The 22,427-nt window shown below is 39.5% G+C and overlaps 1 protein-coding gene across 2 annotated transcripts in view; it reads right to left on the reverse strand.

Moving 5' to 3' along the window:
- The window catches only part of CHCHD3 (coiled-coil-helix-coiled-coil-helix domain containing 3), a 289,889-nt gene that overhangs the window by 161,315 nt on the left and 106,147 nt on the right, over nucleotides 1-22,427 (reverse strand). The gene's annotated exons all lie outside the window — the stretch shown is intronic.

Consider the following 22,427-nt stretch of genomic DNA (forward strand, 5'->3'; position numbering starts at 1 on the left):
ACTATGGAGCAACCTTCATGTCACTTACTGCAGCCTTCTTTTTATGGTCCATTTTACAGAGTTCACACAGTTTACAAAGCACTTTCACATATCTCTGAATTCTCAATAAATCCTTGGAAGTGCCTATGTTGGGCTGAAAGAGAAGGAAACTGAGATGCAGGAAGACTGACTGTGGCCAAAGTTATACGTATTCAGTGAGCAGGGGAGCACCCTGAGTCACCTGACTTCCTGAAATGTCCTGAGTGGATCCTGATCACATTTCTAGCCCTGGCTGGGACCACTCAAGATCGTACAGTTCTTTCCAATGAGAAGAGAGACTGGGAGAGGCAAAATGCAGGAGAAGAAAGGAATACTGTTATATTCATTTTAAAAACTCTTTACAGTGACTAGTTTATCATACTTGATACAGATGGGAATAAGCCTGATATAAATTATTTATGATGTGTAACAGTTTAATGGAGTATAAAATAGATTCTTTTTTTACAGTTAGTAAAAGTTGCAGGGTTCGTAACAGCACATCCAGAAAGAGCCTGGATCCTACTCATCTAGACTTTTGACAGAAGCATCAATTTACTAAACATTTCCCTACCAACTACACGTTAAGAAAAAAAAATTACTCTCAGGGTTAATAATTGCAAATTTCTGAAAATACTGAAGAACCCACTATAATTTCACATCACTGAATCCTGTGCCTTTATACATTGTAAGAATTTTTAGACAGTTTCTCCTGTGTGTTTTTTCTTATTAAAAGATGATATCTATATGAAATACACTGAAGAACTAAACAGATGATAGGATCCAGACCAGTAGTATAGACTTGCAAATACTATATGACAACATCCATAAAACATGAAGAAAGAGAAACATGACATAAACGTCCTCTGAAAAAGCAAACAAGTAATTCTCTTTGGTCATAATGAAAACAGGAAGAGTAATCTAAATGAAGTCCATAGGTCGACTTCAATAAATAACACACAGGTTATTTATTAATAGCAAAATCCACCTTACATGTGCTATCTACTACTAGGCATCTGATTGGCTGCAAGGGTTACAAAGCAACCAACTATGCAAGAGTAATAAAGGATTTGAAAGCAAATAGAGAGAAAGGGACTCAAACAAACAATGAGATAAGGAGAAACGGTAATATATAAGCATGAATAGATGCTTTAAAGAATAAACTACCTGGTATTTAAAGTAATCATAGAAGCACAAAAATTTCTATTTACACATACATTCCAAATACTGTATAAAGGCATTGCAATGCACAAATAACCAAAGGGTTGAGTGTTCAAATGCTTAACAAAAAGAAACTCATGTTCATTTTGAAGAATGGATGTTATTATGCTCTATATTACATATGATATTATATCATTTAAGAAATTTTGAAAATTAATAGCATTCACTGGGGAATTGCCCTGACAAACTTTTATTTTTTAAGTGTAAATCTACAGAATTCAAGTACCAGAAACAGCCTTAATTGTACATCAGAAATTGGTATTAAAAAAAAAAAAACAAGATACCTCTAAGGAGAATGGATAAATCATTTATTTAAAAAACAAACCCTGGCAAAACTTTCTAGAAAAATCTAGCATGTAAAAGACTGTGTAAAAATGCCATTGTTAAAAATTTGAAAACACAAAAAGTAGAAATAAACCTATTCAAATAAATCTTGAGAAATCTGTATGCAGGTCAAGAAGTAACAGAACTGGACATGGAACAATAGACTGGTTCCAAATAAGGAAAGGAGTACATCAAGGCTGTATATTGTCACCCTGCTTATTTAACTTACATGTGGAATACATCATGAGAAACGCTGGTCTGGATGAAGCACAAGCTGGAATCAAGATTGCCAGGAGAAATATTAATAACCTCAGATATGCAGATGACACCACCCTTATGGCAGAAAGTGAAGAAGAACTAAAGAGCCTCTTGATGAAGGTGAAAGCGGAGAGTGAAAAAGTTGGCCTAAAGCTCAACATTCAGAAAATGAAGATCATGGCATCAGGTCCCATCACTTCATGGCAAATAGATGGGGAAACAGTGGAAACAGTGACAGAATTAATTTGGGGGGGCTCCAAAATCACTGCAGATGGTGATTGCAGCCATGAAATTAAAAGACGCTTACTCCTTGGAAGAAAAGTTATGACCAACCTAGACAGCATATTCAAAAGCAGAGACCTTACTTTGCCAACAAAGGTCTGTCTAGTCAAGGCTATGGTTTTTCCTGTGGTCATGTGTGGATGTGAGAGTTGGACTGTGAAGAAAGCTGAGCGCCGAAGAATTGATGCTTTTGAACTGTGGTGTTGAAGACTCTTGAGAGTCCCTTGGACTGCAAGGAGATCAAACCAGTCCATTCTAAAGGAAATCAGTCCTGAATATTCACTGGAAGGACTGATGCTCAAGCTGAAACTCCAATACTTTGGCCACCTGATGCAAAGAACTGACTCACTGGAAAGGACCCTGATGCTGGGAAAGATTGAAGGTAGGAGAAGTGGACAACAGAGGATGAGATGGTTAGATGGCATCACCAACTCAATGGACATGAGTTTCAGCAAGCTCTAGGAGCTGGTGATGGGACAGGGAAGCTTGGCATGCTGCAGTCCATAGGGTAGCAGAGTCAGACACGGCTGAGCAACTGAACTGAACTGATACCCAACTCTACACACACAAACGCACACCCAACAATGGCTTGCCAAGCATTAAAATGATTTTCTGTTCTTTACTACAAGTTAAAGTGACTCCTATGTGATTAAATAATCCCAAGTGACTTTACTTTAAAAAATGATATATAGCAAGTGAGAAAAGGGGAAAGACCCCCCCCACCAAATACAACAAAAAGCAAGCTGAAAAGATAACATTAATATAAAGAGTAAGCAAACATTTGTGTAACTCTCATTTACACAAACTCAACTCACATTAATAGAATTTTGTTTTATAAGAACCTTTTAAAAAGACAATCTACTTAAAGAAATACTCAAGATCAACTAAAATGCAGACCACTGGCATGATACACACAAAAAGCGTGCATAAGATTTTCTGAACTGTTTGAAAACACCACCACAATCTGCACCAAGAAACATCAGTTAGCAATTATACTAATAAACACTGGCATAATCTTCAGAGGGCAAATTTACAAAGGTCATATAAACATTTTTATAGAAAATGATAAACAGAACCATCTGCAGGCACACACTATCCAAACACCCATTTAATAAATATAAACTGAACTAAAAACTAGATACATTATTATTACATTCAACATTTTTTTTAAATCAAGTTGATGATTACTAAATTTGGTCTTGATAGGAAATGATCAGTTAACCAGAGGGGAATAATTTAAAATCTTTAATTGGCCTTCCCCCCCCCACCTATTTTGGAAGAGAACATGAGACATTCAAGAGCATCTCAATACCTTTGAATGTACCTGATCTGGTGAAAAACAGTGCCTGGCCCAGTACCTGTAGAATAAAAACTGTTCCATTTTAGAGCCCTAGGGCTGGAACATCACTTAGATCTCTTCCTGTGACTGTATTAGTATGGCTGAGAGGCTAAACCATGTTGACACTGGACCCTGGTGTCATTTGGGGCTTCACTCAATTGAGAATGACAAATATTCAATCTGTTTTTGTTACTGGTCACTGAGATTTAACCCCAGGAATTTTTTGATCCAAAACAATTAGTCTTATATTCCTATTTTATAAATATAAAAGCAGAGTGAAAACTGGTATATTTCAGACTGAGTTCCCAAGGGATAGAAGTCTATTTTAATGCAAACTTCCATCTCTGTTACTGAGTATAGCCTGACAGACATATTATCAAATGAACAGATGAATTAATGAACAAATTCTCAGTGTAATATCTTTAGTGAGAATATCCAAATTCTATATATTGGGTTTTTTTTTAACATTCAAATACACAGTAACTTTTATACCATCTAAAACTTTTACTAAGCCACTGAGTTTTCACAGTCATCTGTTTTACCAAAAAAGTTCCTGAATCAGCATTCTTTCTGCTGAACAAGCATAACTTTTATGCCTTCTCAAAACACGAACTAATGAGTATTTATTTATTTATAAGACATACCATTCTGTTAGAAAATTTAATGAAAATTGTTGCTTTTATGTAAAATATGCTTTTTTAAAGTAAGTAGACAAAAGAATATCCTAATAAGATTACTTTCTTATATGTATGGCTAATCAGTACAAGTGCTTTAAACTTACCATGTATTATGATAGTCAAAGGCATTAACTTTATTCATCAAAAATAAAATAAACCAGGTAGCACAAATAACCAGAAATAAAAGGTACTTAATATCTAAGCATGCCTTTTTAGCTTTTGTACTAATTTATTTTCTCTCTTTCCTGCCTGTCTGCCTTCTTCCAAAGCAAATTCAGTAACACTTCCCTTCTTTTAAAACTTTAAACAAGAAGTTTGGGGAAAGAAAACAAAAACTCTAATGACAGTAAGAATGTAAAATAGAAACTTTCTAAATTATAGCCTAAAAAAATGAGATACTGCTTAAGTTCAAAAGAAATCAAAATGAGAATCACAGATTATTTAAAGTCTAATAAATATCATTAAGCTTTATATTTAACAGATACAGAAAGACTCAAATGTTTAGTGGAATTGCTGAACACCTCAATTTACTTTTGTAAGTTATAGTTGTCAAGCAATGTAAGTTGATAGTGTGCTAAATATACTACTTATTTCAAGAAATTATAATAATATCATTGCATTTGATAATATGGATCTACATGATGATGGTCTTTAAGGGAAGCATAAAAATCTTACTACCAATTTTCAAATGTTAAACTCCTAAAGAAAAAAATATCAGGTAGCCCATTTATATAATTAAACACTAAGTAAAGTTCGATTTCCTCCTGTATATGTCAATTCAATTACTATACTTCAAATATGACATACAGATAGAAGTACAAACTCTGAAAGGACTATCATCATTAAAATAAAACCGTGACAATGATCCCACAGGCAGACACGAAACACAGCCCCTGGAGAAGAGTTGGGGTAAATGTAGAAATTAATGACTGAATAAATCATACACACACTTCATTAATATCATTACCAGACAATAAGATGCATTTTTAACCAACATAAGGATCAGACCAAGAGTTCCTATTTTGGAACTTCCTTTTCGGTCAGCCTTCCAACAAGTCAATACAATCGGTCTCATTACTTTGTAGTCACTCCTTGTATCTAAGTGAAAATGTTATTACAGTTTCAGCACCCACCAGCCTTGACTCCAAATGACTTCTGGCTGTTATTAAAAAATCAAATCTATTCTCAACTGATGAAGATTCATATTTCGGAGGATATGCAAAGAAATATGCTTTCAAAGGCAATTCTTGAAAGAAAAAAGGAGGGAGGAAAGAGAGAGGAAGAGGGACTTGGAGAAAGCATTTCTAAGAAAATAAATGCAATGGCTTTCCAAGGAGACTCCTTTAGAAGGAAGAACTTCATGCATGATTTTGGTTTACTTTTGAACAGTTCTAATTATAGTCATATTTCTACAGGCAAGGATTGGTTGGCAACAGAGACTCTTCTGTGTTTATGTGACCAATGATAACAAATTCAAGAAGAAAAATTTTCTATGAAAAATCAGCCACTAATGTTCAAATAACATATGTGTCCACTCAACATAATACACAAATGGCTTTTCAGTGTAAGATTTTTTCCCTCCATTACACAACTGACAATTGACTTTTTCACAGCTAAAGCTTTAAAATGGCAAAACAGATTTTGACGACATTTTCTGTAATTAAAAACGGCTGCTTAGATGCTGAGAGAGAGTTTTCTGAAGGATAATGTTGCTTTTCACTTTTCTCTTGAAAGATTCAAATGAAAGAGAAATGTGTTGAAATCAAGTAATTAGGATTCCATTTGGTCCATCACCCCTTTTCAAAATTTATTTAAAGATTCCAGATTTTACTGACAACTTTTTATCACCACAATATCAGGGAAAGAATAGAATTTAGTGTTTTCAAATGAATATATATAATCAAAAAGTCAATATCATTTATAATTGCAAAGGAGCTGTCAAGAAATGTTAAATATCTAAATATTTTTTAAATTGACTTTGCATCAGAAAGCTCAACTACCGCTTTGGAAAACCATGCAATTTGGGCAGATCTATAACCCCTCGTAATATCCATCTCACCTTTATCTGTAATAAGGGCTCTGATGTTTAGCTCATTATCATCCTAGAGGGAGGGAAAAACACGCTCCCTAGCCTCCCTTGGTGCCGGGTGTGGACAGGTAACCAAGGTGTGACCAAGAGACTGCAGGGAGAGTTGGCGAGTGCTACCTTCCAGTGCAAGAGGGCACGTGTGCTCAGCTGCGTCTGACTCTTCGACGACTGAGGGACTCGCCCACCAGGCTCCTCTATCCATGGGATTTCCCAGGCAAGAATACTGGAGTGGGTTGCCATTTCCTTCTCCAGAGACTCTTCCCAACCCAAGCATCAAACTCATGTCTTTGGCATCTCCTACACTGGCAGGCAGATTCTTTTCCACTAACGCCACCTGGGAAGCCAGGACTCATCCTAAAAGAGAAAGGATACATCCCTATCTCCCTTTTCCCCCTATTCTGTCCTGTTGTCTGAAACAAGAATGTGAAAATCAGCTTTCCTGCACCCTATGGATAAGAACTAACCATAGGCAAATACTGATATAAACTTTAAAAATTAACACATATATACGGAATTTAGAATGATGGTAACGATGACCCGATATGCAAGACAGCAAAAGAGACACAGATGTAAAGAACAGACTGTTGGACTCTGTGGGAGAAGGCGAGGGTGGGATGATTTGAGAGAATAGCATTGAAACATGTATATTAACATATGTGAAATAGATTGCCAGTCCAGGTTCGATGCATGAGGCAGGGTGCTCAGGGCTGGTGCACTGGGATGACCCTGAGAGACGGGATGGGCAGGGAGGAGGGAGGGAGGGTCAGAATGGGGAACACATGTACACCCAAGGCTGATTCATGTGGATGTTTGGCAAAACCACCACAATATTGTAAAGTAATTAGCTTCCAGTTCAAATTTTAAAAAAAAAAAACCCTGCAACTTCCATCTTTTAATGAGTCCATATCCTAATACAACAGCAATTGTTAAACAGAATGCAAAAATATATGAAATGTACTTAGAAATGAATATCTTTTTCCAATTCAGTCAACTGACTCTAAATTTAAAAATAATCAGCAACAATGAGAATAAATGACTTCATACAGTGTCAATAGTTGAAATAAATTTTTAAAAACCTCAGATTCTAGAGTTAATCAGATATGTCCTAAGACCTTTTAAAAAAATCAAACTCTCTGATTCCTGAGCACCAAGAAAAGGATACTGAAAAAAAACAAGGTTTTTCCTAAAAAGGTGTTAAAACTGATGTGTGGAAATTTCTGTATCAGTGAGGATACAAAAATCATTCCAGAGGAGTACAGAATAGCCAAAACAATATTCAAGAAAAGAGCTTAGAAAACACAAGTCAGAAGCCCTGGTCATTCCAACTGTCACCTGTATAAACTGGACCATATCCAATTTCCTCTTCTGGTGGTGGTGGTTTTGTTGCTAAGTTGTTTTCAACTCTTGCAATACCATGGCCTGTAGCCTGCCAGGCTTCTCTGTCCATGGAATTCTCCAGGCAAGAATACTGGAGTGCACTGCCATTTCCCGACCCAGGGATAGAACTCGGGTCTCTTACGTTGTAGGCAGATTCTTTACTGACTGAGCCACAGTGAAGTGAAAGCCACTCAGTCGTGTCCGACTCTGCAACCCCTTGAACTATACAAGCCATAGAATTCTCCAGGCCAAGATACTAGAGTAGGCAGCCTTTCCCTTCTCCAGGGGATCTTCGCAACCCAGGGACTGAACCGAGGTCTCCCACATTGCAGGCAGATTCTTTATCAACTAAGCCACAGGGGAAAGACTCTGAGCCACCAGGGAAGTGTCAGTTTCCTCTCAGAGGTTCTCAAAGTGGTTTTGGGAAATGGGGTAATACACACCCTGTGACTTCACAGTCCTCTTGTAGACATTTTAATATGAAAAAGTACTTTTTAAAAAAAGAATGAAAGAAGTATGCAAACAGATCTAAAGCAGATGTACTTTATAAATATAAGGAAATATTATTCATAAAGCCAGGTACACATCCTAAAATATACACTGGCTTTCACATTTAAAAAGTAAAGAAAGTAATTGTTTTTTAAAGACATATGTCATTGTAAATGCATTCATATTTTAAAATCTAATAAAGATCTCTTCTCACCTGCCCTTGACATTTCAGGAAAAAGATGGCTTAATTTCCTTCTCTGAAGATTTCCCCCTCACAGCTAAATAAATAAACAAGCCTAGTATTTACCAATATTATGTAAAAATGACTTATACTTGACAAGACATTTTTCATCTTATAAAATGAGAAAAGTATTGATTCTATGATTGATTGCAAAACAGAGTGTGGAAGGCAACCAGTGGACAGTCCAAACACACACCAGGGGAAGGCCTCTGGTGGGGTCAACCGTGCTAAGAAACTCTACCATTTTTTCAATTAAGCTTTATTTAATGAATTTTTTGGTAGTTAACTGTTCTAAAATGTCTGAAAAAGTAAATTCCCAGGCAGTACATTAAGTACTGTCAATTGTGTTAAGACCGTACAGTATGTTGCTATGTGGCTTCTCAATTTTATCAAAATCACATCTGCGAGAATGAAAACCATTTGTCTACATTTAAAATTCCTCATTTCTACAACTCAATATTTTTCCTTGATGTATTCTAAATGCCCTGGTAGAAATTATTTTGAAAAGAAACCATTAAAGGTATGCTAATGACTCTGAATGGTGACAGATGCTGTGGAAACAGGCCTGTTGGCTGCGGTGCAGCACCATTAACTATCTATCATAAAGTCCTCTGGACTTGCTCATTTATTACTGCTGCGCTGCTCAAGGGGGAAAAAAAGCAGCAAGAGTTTCTCCTTCTGAGGCAAAAACCATGAGGCACTCACTTATTCTAATGTCATGATCCCCACTGTTTATCTGCATGATAATTAGGAAAAACAGAAGTAGTGAAATACTGTTTTAACAACGTGATTGGAATTAAGCCGCTGACAAGGCCAAGGAGAAGTTCCATGTGCTTACTGACTGGTGGGTCTCCACCATGAGACACCCACTGCGGGGGAAACAAGGCCCGTTTCCCAGGAATGAACCAAGGAACGAACTGCCAGCCTCACAGGGTGGCGCAGAGAAGAGTTGAGTTTAGCAAGAGGTGATGTGAACGCGTCAGTGCTCGGAGAATTTACTGTCTGTGCTAAGTTGTTTCAGGGGGTCTGACTCTCTTCAATCCAATGGACTGTAGCCCACCAGGCTCCTCTGTGCATGGGATTCTCCAGGCAACAACGGAGGAGTGCATGGTCATTTTCTTCTCCAGAGGATCTTCCTGACCCCAGGGATCGAACCCATGTCTCTGAGGTCTCCTGCACTGGCAGGCAGGTTCTTTATCACTAGTGCCACCTGGAAAGTTATCTTCTGTCTACAGTCTGTTAGGATACTTGTTGATGACCCATTTTAAGGATAAACACCTGGCCATTGTGGCCATCAAAACCTATAGCATTACATTTTTACAAAGGGACTGTGTACTCACTAGCTAACAGGATCCTGCCAAGGAAGCTATAAGGAAAACACCATGTTGATTCTGGAATTGAGGAACCTGACACCCAGACAAAACTGAGGGGACTGTCTGAACAGCAAAAGCTCATTAGTTGAAGCATTCAGAAGTCAGGTCTTCTCCCTCTAAAGCCATGGCTCTTTTCTCAAAGATCAAGTAAGAATGAAGTGGCACGAAGGGGGAAGGGACAAGAGAGAAGGGTAAGAATGGTTTCTTTGAATCTTCACAAAACAGGAAGATTATGACATCATAACATGTTCAATACAGATTTTATAATCATGCAACACGGAGGTGTAAAAATGTATACAGGCACTGAGGCCTTGGTGGTGCCTGTATACAGAAACAGCCTTTCTGTCACTGGACTGACACCAAAGCTGTTCCAATCACAGGGCTGCTGCCGAGCAACAGTAAGAGGAGGAAGATGCCTTGCTTTTCTCATCCCATCATCAGTTGGTGACAATGAGGGCTGAGCCAACAGAAGACACGTACTCAGGTCCTGCCCTGTAAATCTGAGTCCACTTGGGCACCTATATTGACAGGGGACTCTTGGTCAGGCTAGGGAACCTCCAGCCTAAGATCACAGCTCTTCCTCTGACACCTGTATTCACAGTTGACAGAGAAATGGAGGCTGGTGCAAATTTCACAGCTTTGTAAGTCATCTATAGATTGTACAAGAGCAGGCAAAGGACAGGAAGTGTAGAAAGGATTAAACAATCCCTTCCAGGGAGGTAGTATCCAACCAAGCGATTTTTAACTACACAAAGGAAACCACTCAAGACAGCCATAAATGCATGGATGAGAAGTTCACTTTCATAGACGTGAACACAATCAGCTCGTGCCATATAGAGTCTGCTGAGCATAGGTGTCTGCCAAAAAGTGCTGTAATACCCCAGGCTCAAGAGTCAGTACTAGCTACTACAAATTACAGGCTGTGGGAAAACCAAATGCTTATTATGCACAAAAAGACTCTAAGTGTCCACCTTTTCGTAGACAGTGGCCCCTAGGCATTAAGGAACAGTGATAACAGATGCAAAATACTACGTCTTTAAGGAGACTTTTGAAGTGTTCTGAAGAGGTCTCCAAAGTCATCTATACAGCAGAAGTCAATGTATCCATTAGTTATTTATTTTAGAACCATGTGGTAATAAACTCGGTATTATTATACACCCAATGCCTCACTTCATTTTACCAATAGCTGCTTACTCTGGCCAGTGAAAAGGACTCTTTCAATAAGTGTTTCATTTATATGTAAAAGCCCATGAACTAATGTCATCTAGACTCCATCAAAGAATTTGCCAGCGACACCTAGTCTCTGAAAGAACCTTATGAAGTCCTCTACTCTGTGCAACCTTCAGCAGCCTTACTAAGTGATTATCACCTTTTCAAATGCTTTCAATTTAACACACTGCCTGGAAGGAGTCAGGTGTAATGAACACTGAAGATACCAACCACAGCAAGTGGGAACAGGATGCTGTCACCAGCTGCCTCAGCTGGGTTCCTCTCTCCACTGCCATAATGGCCCACAAGCCACAGCTCGACCCACTTCCTGACTGCTCCCAGGGGCTTCCCTATGGTCAATGCTCCACCTAACAGAACAGTCTTGCCATCTGGTTGACCACAGCAGCCCTGAAAGACCCCTAATTGACATTATCCCAAGATGCGGACTACTGGACAACCCAAAGGAGCCCCTTCACAGCCGAGTCTCCCTGGCCCTCACCTCTGCCCATTCACAAGAATCGTCTCCTGACAGATCTGCAGGAGGTTCCAGCAGGTCTGCACCACTTCTGACATCTCTCGTTAACAGCACAAGAATGGAATATTCAGTAAGCACTACTGAGCTCCTACTGAGTGTAAATAAATCCCCATGTGAACAGGTAAGCATAAATGCCATGGTTCCTCTTGGCCTCCCCCAACCGTACAATGGAATTCACATTATAAAATGGGAAATGAACACACACTTGACCATACCATTCTTTACTCAAACAGGGTCATACCTGGGGTGACCCTACGTCCTGGCTTTCCTGGAACATCCCACTTTATGCGTGCTGTCCTGAAAGAATTAATTAATGGTGTCTTCTTTCACCTTCTCTGTTTGGATGATAAATTATAGGGTTCACCCAACTCATAAAAAAGCTATGAACAAAAAGTTTTGGAACTATGGAAAGGCTGTGATCATTCCTGAGCTAGAAACCAGAAAGGCTTTACAAAGACAACATTTATGCTGGGCTCTGAAATGAAGAATGAAATTTAAATGAGGGGCTAAGAGTGGGTGGAGAAGTGCAGGATGACATTCGGGCAGACACAGAGTCAGGCATGGGTGTCGTCAGCCTAACTAGCTTCTTTTCTAAGTGGTGGTCTATATTGCAGCCAACTGTAAGCTTCTTGAGAGCAAAGACTGTGTTCGCTCTTGTTTCTCTGGCTCCTGACACAGCACCAGGCACAGAGGATGCGCACAAAGCCTACGGGCTGCTATTCAAACGATGAATCAAAGTAAGTGACACTGTGCCACCTATGTCCTATTACACAGCTCTGCTGTTTCAAGAGGAAGATGATGGCCACGGTACTAGCACTTTTCACCGGCCCCACAGTTTCAGAGAATGTACAGGAAACACCTAGAGCTGGGAGAACCCAAGTCTCTGCAGTCACTGGGTCAGAAGTTATGGGGAGACAACCAATCAAGAGACAAGGATTAATGAGAACTGGCTGGGAGGTGAGACCAAGGGACAGTGCCAATACATGCCACCTGAGCCCTCACCTGTGCCACCTTGGGCGTCTCAACAAAAAAAGGAATGCTACCATGCTCAGAAACCAGAGGAACCCCCGGCTCTAGCCCCAGCTGCTCACAGGGCGGAGCTCCAACAAGCCACAAAATCCTGCCCAGGAAAGCCACAAGGGCAGCAGCAGTTCTTAGGAAAGAAGACCGAGGTCCTCCCACAGAGGAAGAATTGCCTCCAGACCGCCAACATCAACTTTTTTCCTGAGTTTTTGACTTGCTGGCCCCCAGCATCACATGAGCTGACGCCTTAAAATAAATCAATCTTTATATGTGTACAGGCACATATGTATGTACACGCACACACCCTCAACTGGTTCTGCTTCTCTGGCGAAGCCAGAGAAAACCCAGGTTTACCTAATCTTAAACCCAGTATTTGTATAGTGTTTAGTATTTGTATAGTTTAAAAGAATGTTTTCAAAAACTCTGTCATCTCATCCAATTATCAAACTTTTTCCAATTCAAATATAAAAGTTAAAATGACCTGAATAAGTTACTTTAAAAAAAAAAATCAAGAGGTTGAATTAGAGCATCAAATAAAAGTTAAATATTTTTATTCCCTTAGGATTAACTCCCTTTCTCCCTAATCTGTAACTTTTCAGACACAGTTTCAGACAATTCCTAATTAATATAAACTCAATTAGGGCAGGCATCATTGTTTGGTTTGTTTTGATGTATCCCCAGTATATAAACCAGTGCCTAGAATACAGTAGGTTCTAAATAAATAATACCTGAATGCAAATGCAAGTGACATACACACACAAACACACACACAGGTATATATATGAAGGAAAAGCAAGTAGAAGCAGCTCACTCTTGCTAAATTAATGGGCACTGGTTGTGATGGGCAAGCTATGTTTTAAATTACTATAACAGCTCTGCACTAATTCCACATAAGTACAACATAATCTCGTAATCATACAATGAGGACTATCCATGACCATTATTCACTGTATTCAATGACTGCATTCCTGCCTCTTTGTTTCAAGGTAAGAACAGGAAGAGATCAGGGACATTTACTCCCTATCTCACTAGTCATAACAGTGGCCTTGAAGATAATTGACAAATACCATGGGCCTTTCCCCCATTATTTAAGAGAAATGATGGCGGAGGCATCAGTTTCATTTTCTAGGAAGCTATAACATTAATCTCTGCCCAGATACTTAAGGCTCTTAGGCAAGGAGATACGCACATAGTAGAAAGGGCAGTTGAGAAACTGCAGCATATAAAGGAAAGACAGCAGAGGTGATGACACCAGAGAAACACATGTCCACTTCATCCTGCTCAAGAGCTGTCCATCCCAAATGCCCTCAGTGCCCGGCTTACGCCGCAGGGAGGCTGCCCATCCTCAGGGAGGCTTCTATTCTTCCAGCCAGCCCCAGCTTGCAGAAAGATTGCTGACCTCTTTGTTCTCTGGTCTGCAATCCTGGGAGCCTATCTGAAACAGGATCACTGAAGAAGAGAAAAATCATCCTAGAGAGAGATTTAAGTGCTGGTCCTCACTCCATCACTCTGTCCCTGACAGCCCCAGGCCTCGCTCTTCCCCCTAGAAAAGGGGGTCGCTAGGCAGGGGGATTTCTACCATCTCCTCAAGTTCTACCAGGAAGTTACAGTTATCACAAGAGATGACTGCGCCTCCATCTACACCACGGCTGACTGGTCTCTGAGAAAGGACGAGACAAAGGAGCTCAAACCCCAAGAGCAGGCTCTGAGCAGGATTAGGGAATGGCTGCAGCACTATGAGCATCAGGCTCCCATGTCAAGAGGCATGCCCTCCAGAGCGCACGCTTCTCGGGTTCCCTTTATTCAATGACATCTGGGAGAAGAGAGGCCCAACCTGGCACATGGCATCGGGGCTGTGACTGAACACAGCTTCAAGCCACCTGTCAAAAAGCCCCAGTGAAGAATTAGCTAGTTTTGTGAACTTAGTATTGCACATTTTGAAGCCTCGTTTGCTAACAGGCCCCGAAGTTTCAAGACTTCCAAATCAACTCAAAGGCCAAATTATCACTTTAAAATAAGAACTACACCTGCCAAGAAGAGGCATGCAGGACCTCCCGCCAAGACGAGTGCCTTCTGCAGGCCATGGGAAGCCAAATCAAAATCAGAGGCTTATTTGATGAATTTCACGGCCTGAAAGTATCTGGGCACGAAACTAAGACAGCTACCGTTAAGAACCTGCACAAGAGGCCAGCATCCACCAGCGCAAGACAACCATTAGACCAGGGCTGCACCGGGACAGACTCAAAGAGTCGCTTGTCTTTTCAAATCATTTCTTTCCTTCTATATACAAAACCTCATAAATCTTTCCTTCTCTATATAAAAAGTACTAAGTAATTACTGAAGATATGTATTTTGTGCTATATATAAGTAAATAAACTAAAACGCAGTCAAGACAATCAGGTAAAACAGAAAATGTTTGAAACATATATAAGGAAAAAGAAAAATTAAAAAAAACCCACAAACCTATACCAAGCTTTCTGTCCTTGCAGATACACAAATAATAAAGAGCATGCCGATTTTTATTCTACTGCACAGCACATTGTAAACAAGTCTCATGATATTAAATAATCTTTTTAAAACTTTAAAGACAGAAAAAAAATCAAGATTGACATATTCTTTCTTTAGACGTGTTAATATATTCAATCAGTGACAGGCAAGTCTTGTTCTGGAGTCACTCAGAGTATATTTTGAACTTTATTTAAGACAACTATTTCTCCCCTGTTTCTAAGTTACTGAAATAAGCCTCTCCCTGCATTAATACAAGCTCAGATCAGACCTCCCTGTCCAGTTAAAACCCTTAGGTTTTATAAAACCTCCACGATGACACAGTGGCAATGAGACACACTACCTCATCATGGAAACTGGGAAGGAGGAGGAGGTGTGGCCCTCCTCCCCAGATACTAATTACCATCCTTTGCGCCCAGGTAACAGACTTGTCTATCAGCAGTGGTCAAACTGAATATCCAGCACTTCTCCCCCTTAATGAGAAAGGGAGGGAAATAAGAATTCCAGATCAACTGAGACAAGGCTGAGGTGATGTCAAATCAGTGTAAAGTGTATTTTGAGATAGGCATAACCTGGCAACAACATCATGTCACTATTCTGTCTACATGAGGGACAAGTAGTAAGTAGCCCCCTCCACTAGGTTACACACACACAAACTTTTTTCAACCCCCTGCAACGTCTACACTACAAATCTAGGAAATAGCTCCGAAAGCCTTGTATCAAACTGAGGACACCTTAAGAACATCCCCTTAATACACAGCAGCCTGTTACTTGTTCATGTCCCACCTTCAGTGATATGGGGACAGGTTTGTCTATTGTACAGCTTCTCTAGGATGACAGACATTAATAGAAATGCATGGATGGATTTACAGCAGGCATGGATCAATTTCGAGTTATTTTACAATTATTGATTAGGGAACTCAAACAGGCTTTGCTACTCGCCAGACAAAAAGCTAAATCCACCTCCCCTCTTCATAAATCCTGAGAAAAAGCCAAAGGAACTGAAAACTGATGTATTCGGGAAACAAAGCATGCCAAGACAAGATTATAACCAACTCAAAGCTGAGAATCAAGTAACAAATGTATCTCCAGAACAGAGCTTGAGAAGCTGGCATTCTTGGCAAGCCACCCTCGCTGGCAGCAGCGTAACCTTTGTTGCGATCGGAACTGACGGGAGGCTTTTTCACTTCAAGTTAAAAGATTTCTGTCAGGGTGAACATATTTTAATCCACCGCGTGCATTTTGTCCCATGTCATTGACAAGGACAAAACCTGACTACTTCAAGTGTCTGCTTTTGTTGTATCACTCTACGGGCCTATGGACATGTTCCCAAGGCTCGCAGAAAAGAAAAAAAATAAACTCAGAGGAGAGAGGAGACGAAGGGCGGGGCGGGGAGGGGGGGGGGCCCGCAATGTTATAATATATACACAGAGCATATGCGGAGCTATAGATGTATCTTGGAAATGGTGATCTCCAAGATGGGGATACACGCTGAAAACATGTTGCATCCTATGGGAGGATATTATTTAGAACTTGTTCTTTTTGGTGCCTTCGGGGCTGGAACTGAGCCAGTTTCTTTATAATATACTGGGTTCCTCAGGGAGTTTAAAAAAAAAAAGTCTAAAGCACCAAGACATTCTCCTGATCCCTATGCATGACAGGGGATGATGGGAACATTTCAAAAACGCCACCATCCATGGGCAGGAAATTTAAAATGGGATACGGGTAGAGTGAGGGTTGGTTAGGAAAGGAAGGAAAATTATGTCAGGCAAGGGCAAGGTAGAGATATGACAGTCATATTAAAAATTAACAAGTGACTTTTAATGAGTTAAAAAGTAAATAGGAAATAAATGGAAAATAAAGTAAGCATCTGAAAAGATGAAGCCTTGATCTTAGGTAGCAGACGGGTTTAATCCACCATAATACATAAATTTAAGGCATTTAATAGTCATTTTTTAAAGGCATAAAGTAGATCAACTTCTGTACCTTTTAATTTAATAGTGTCTATATATGTATTTATACACAGGAGGGGGCAGGAGGAGAAGGGGACAACAGAGGATGAGATGGCTGGATGGCATCACTGACTCGATGGACATGAGTTTGAGTGAACTCCGGGAGTTGGTGATGAACAGGGAGGCCTGGCGTGCTGCAATTCATGTGGTCGCAAAGAGTCGGACACAACTGAGTGACTGAACTGAACTGATATATGTATTTTAATTACTTTATTTTGCTAACAAAGGTCTGAATTTTCATTCAAGGTGAAGGTGAAGTCGCTCAGTCGTGTCCCGACTCTTTGCGACCCCGTGGACTGTAGTCTACCAGGCTCCTCCGTCCATGGGATTCTCCAGGCAAGAATACTGGAGTGGGTTGCCATTTCCTTCTCCAGGGGATCTTCCCAAGGATCAAACCCAGGTCTCCTGCATTGGAGGCAGATGCTTTAACCTTTGAGCCACCAGGGAAGCATCATTACTTTTCTTTTACCTGTACTTTTCTTTCAAGTCTGTTACCTTGATGAATAAATATATAAATACAGGAGTCCTTAGAGAATGCAAAGTTCTGTATACTTATAAATTGACTTTTCACAAAGTAACAGAAAAATAATCAAATTGTCTTTTATCTCCCCTGCAAATAAAAAGTTAACAACAACAAAAACAACAAAAATGAATTTTCATTAAAGCCAATAAACACGTATTAGCAAAAAGATCCCACCTTCTCATACCCAAGAAAAGGACACCTCTCATGTTGATCCTTTCAATATACAGGAACTGCTAACAGCATTTATACTGTGCCTACGACTAAATCACTTCTACTAATCAGAATAAGTTTTCAATAACAAAAATCCAATTTAACCAAGGAAATAGAGGCTTTTAACTTTAACTATTTTTCTTTTTTTTAATGGACTGTTTTTAATAACTATAGAAAATTAAAATAGATGTGACTCTTGGAATTGGTAACCTACTCATAAAACAAAATTACTTACGACGTATGAAAAGTCAATTTATAAGTATACAGAACTTTGCATTCTCTAAGAACTCCCGTATTTATATACTTATTCTTCAAGGTAACAGACTTGAAAGAAAAGTACATTCACAACCTTGTCCTCGTTTTAAACAGATGGAGCAAAAGGCATAAAGGAAAAAAAAGCAATTTGCCTAAAATTACATGGAACAGTACCTGGGGGGGTGGTGCTGGTGGTGGGGTGTGGAGAGAAGGCTATTTCTGATAAAATTACTCTTCAAAAAACTCTCCAGAGAAGTAGGAAAACAGTTTACTCTCTAATTATTTTTAATGATACAACTTGGACGCCTGCTACATTTCAAAGACACGGAATCTAAACAGATCTTGGTGAAAGCATTTGTTTTAGTTTGGGTTCATAAAAGAAAATATCCAAAACAATTGTTCCTTCACCCACAACACAGAACACCAATCCTTATGTCTGCATGAAATTCCTTACTCTTCATCCATTCTACTTTCATCTTTCTAAAGCTCCAGCAATGACAGCAAGAGTTCATTAACTCAGGTTAACACAGTATCTGTCTAGATCCTATTACTCGCAAATCACGTTAAAAATGTTTTAAGACACGATAACTACATAAATGGAATATATGGCCCCAGAATATACCCTTTTCCAGGAGGAAAATTTGCTTTAAGGAAGATTATTGAAATTCTGGTTAAAAATTAAAACACTACGTCAATGTTCAACTTTTTGATTCTGACAAGTGTACTTGGTTACATAAGAAACACACTAATTTTTAAGGTATAGAAATACTAAGGGGGCAAATTGGCCCAATGTTTGTACCCCACGCTCCAATGGTTCTGAAAATGTGCATGTGTGTAGACTTTACAAGAAAAACCTGTGGACTGTCTTCATTCTGAGTTTTCCCAAAGTTCAGTGAAAACACAGAACACAGGAGTGAATCCACTTCATGAGTGACGTAAACACTATTAACATAAATTACACTGACTCTTAAAAATTACATACTGCAGCAAGTCTATGTCTATTCTCCGCAAGAATCATCCTGCCAGGCTAAGGCATCATTACTTTTTTTTCACCTGTACTTTTCTTTCAAGTCTGTTACCTTGATGAATAAATATATAAATACAGGAGTTTTTAGAGAATGCAAAGCTCTGTATACTTATAAATTGACTTTTCACAAAGTAACAGAAAAATAATCGAATTGTCTTTTATCTCCCCTGCAAATAAAAAGTTAACAACAACAACAACAAAAATGAAGTTTCTGCCTTTATATATTGTTGTTCTGAGGGCAAAGGAATGAATAATTGATACAAACCAAGTTCTTTTGTACCTCTATCAGCCAATCCTTGACCAAAACAGAACAGACCACAGCAAACATTTTTTTAAAATAAGCCCACTCAAAAAAGAGTCTATAAAAGTACACAAAAACACTTCATTTAACCAGTATCCTTTGCAACACAGATTCACAGGTGAGAATTTTTCTGGACTACTGAGAAACTATTTCAATTCACAATGGCCTAGATGGAAACTTTAGTTGCAATGTGTATTACTACATTCGGTGCTCTTAAACAGATTATCAACCCCCAACAGTGGTATGACTGTGAATATGCTATTTACTTCACTAGGCGGGAGCACACCAGGCTTATGAGTGGCCATGGCTGCCGGCCTCTCTGATGAGTAGACCCATCACGCTGTGATGCTTTTAGCCCTGTGTGTGCTCACCATACATGTGGCTTCTGGATGCCTGTTATCATCTATGTCTGTGGTAATTTCTTCTTTGTCCATGTGCCTGTCCCTCAAAGTCCTCTCACCCTTTCTACAGTGGGACCAATACCAATATGGTGGGTCCAATTCACTTCTGGCTAAGAACATATTCAGGTTGGCATGAAGGCTGGAGTGGGTTGCCATCTCCTCCTCCAGGGGATCCTTCCAACCCAGGGATCGCACCCAGGTCTTCTGTATTACTATTTGAGCCACCAGGGAAGGTCCCCCTCACACCCAAAGAAAAAAAAAGTAATAATAACTAAATCTGCTAAACTGTGCCCCAAATAAGATCACTGAGGCAGCAGAGGTCCAATCTGCAGCACTGGCTGTTACGCTGTGCAAACTTTAGGTTTACAATCCCTTAGAAACAGGAATGATTAGCTGTCCTACTACTATCAAGCATTTATAACACCAAATAAGACGCTGGACTTGAAAGCTCTTGGTTAAACAACACGAGAAACAAGTACCAACTGTTTTTGCTGTGGTGCTGATTTATTAACAAAGGCCGTGAGCATTATAGCACAATCTGGAAATACTTTGTGACTCATTTTGGTTTCAGAGTTATGGTTCCTGGCCATCAGCTAGCTGTGTTCCTGAGAATCAGACAGGTTAAGGAAAAGAAAAGGATCAACACTTAATGCCTGAACAGAAATGTACACAAATAGGTTTATAATAATCTCCAATAAAACTGGCCCTGTGACACTGACTTCTGTTCTTTCTTATCAGGAGAATATTAAACACAAATCTGGAATTAAATTTACAGTGTTTTAAACAGACAGAGAGTACTTAAACACACAGCTAAGTACAGAATCTTGCAGCCATTTGTCATGAAAGATGGAAGAACTGGCAGAAGTTTGCTAGAAAACTCCTCTGAACTTTTAATCTCAACAAATTTCTATAACAAGACATCTGATAAGTTTACCACAAGTAATCATAAATTATTGGTGCTGATCATTTCATTTTATTTTTTTTGAAAACAGCTTGGTGGCTGAGGAAATCATATTCTGCCTGGGGCTATGTAGCTTACCTCGAATTATTCCAGAATCATCTAAAATGACTCATTTTTCTATTAAAATGATGAATGAGCTAAATGAGGTATGTAATAAATACTGCAGGTTTGTAAACAGATTCCTGCTCTCTAGAGAACGCAGGCCTTACTTCATTTGGTAATTCTGCCCCTTGGTATTTTCAGGAGAAGTCATCCTTAAAATATAGTTAGTAAAGAAAATGGTGGAGAGAGCCACACTGGAACAAAATGTTGAATGTCATTATGGTGAAGGGAATAACCCCAGGCTACATAAAAGTAAGCCCTCCTACCCACCAAAGCAGGGCATAGCTCAAAACATCAAGAAACACAGAAAGAATGTAACTCAGTCCCATTTAGGAATCATATCTAAGCACTAAAGGCAGGAATGCATAAAGGAAGTAAATATACAGTGACTCAAGAATGTTCAGCACTGTGAAGAACTTAATGTCAGTAAGCAAAAATAAAGCAGACCTCACTCCACTGTGGTATGTCACCTAGTAAACATGACTGTTCTTCAGTTCACTACTGAATTCACTAAACCAGAGGTCCATGAGCCACAGGTTGAAAGCGATTCTCCACAGCTGTCCTCAGGCTTGCCAGGAAGACAAACTAAAAAGGATGCTTCTGAACAAAACAGAGCCCATTGGCCTTAGAGTCTCATTCAAAACATAATGTGCAAAGCATCCTCTTTGGGATTTGGAAGGATTGATGGAGTTCATTATGCTTCTGTTCAACTTTTAATCTGTCACAGGTTAAAGAAAACACTGAGGGCTGTATTTCTCAGCCTCTTCAGTAGGAAAAGAGATTATGATGTCAGTTTAATAACATTCCAAGGCCCTAATGACAGTTCATCTCAGACCAGGCAGTGAAGCAAATAAGTTAACAATAAATGCCAGGGCACTATAAAGAGATGGAATTATAACCAACCCTTTGCACCTTAGTTACCTATGGATTTTTACTCAGTGCTCTCCATACCTCACCTTGACACCCATAATGACCCAACTGATGGGATGTCAATAAGCTATTTATGGCAGGGTGACCACGTATGACACCACTCAACAGGAGTTGCCCTGAGCCAACCAGTGTGCAAGCAACTTAAAGAATTTGTAAAGTGCATTTAGAATGACAATATGACAACACCTTTTAAGCAGAGTTGCTCCTTATAGCTGTCTTTAAATACAACTACTTGTTGACAAGAATATCAACCACATTATCCTCAGATCCTCTCTAATCCTTCTGTCAACAGGTCACACAAACTGTGACAGTTCCTTGGGGAAAAAATGCAACACCAGCAAATTACAGTCACCTCTACAATGCGCTCACTGGACAGACTCGCCAACCTTAGTGAGATTTAATCTCCACTTTCAGAAGAATGTTCAGCCATTCTCTCCTCCAGGCCCCCCAGTATCTGCTCAGCATGACAACAGTCTTCTCTCGGACTAGACAGTAATGTTAAGAGTCTACGTATTCCTGCAAATCCTGATGAGGAAAGGGTCTGACCACATACATTTGAGAAATACATTCATCTGGTTAAGACACTCCAGCATTCTTACCTGAAAAATCCCACGGACAGAGGAGCCCGGTGGGCTAAGGTCTATGGACTTGCAAAGAGTAGGACATGACTGAATGCGCGCATGCGCACGCACGCAATGCTGAAATCTCCAATAGCAGTCCTATTCTTTCTGGGCTCTTAACATAAAGA

The sequence above is a fragment of the Capricornis sumatraensis genome, chromosome 5 (assembly GCF_032405125.1).
Source record: "Capricornis sumatraensis isolate serow.1 chromosome 5, serow.2, whole genome shotgun sequence".
Taxonomy (NCBI): Eukaryota; Metazoa; Chordata; class Mammalia; order Artiodactyla; family Bovidae; genus Capricornis; species Capricornis sumatraensis.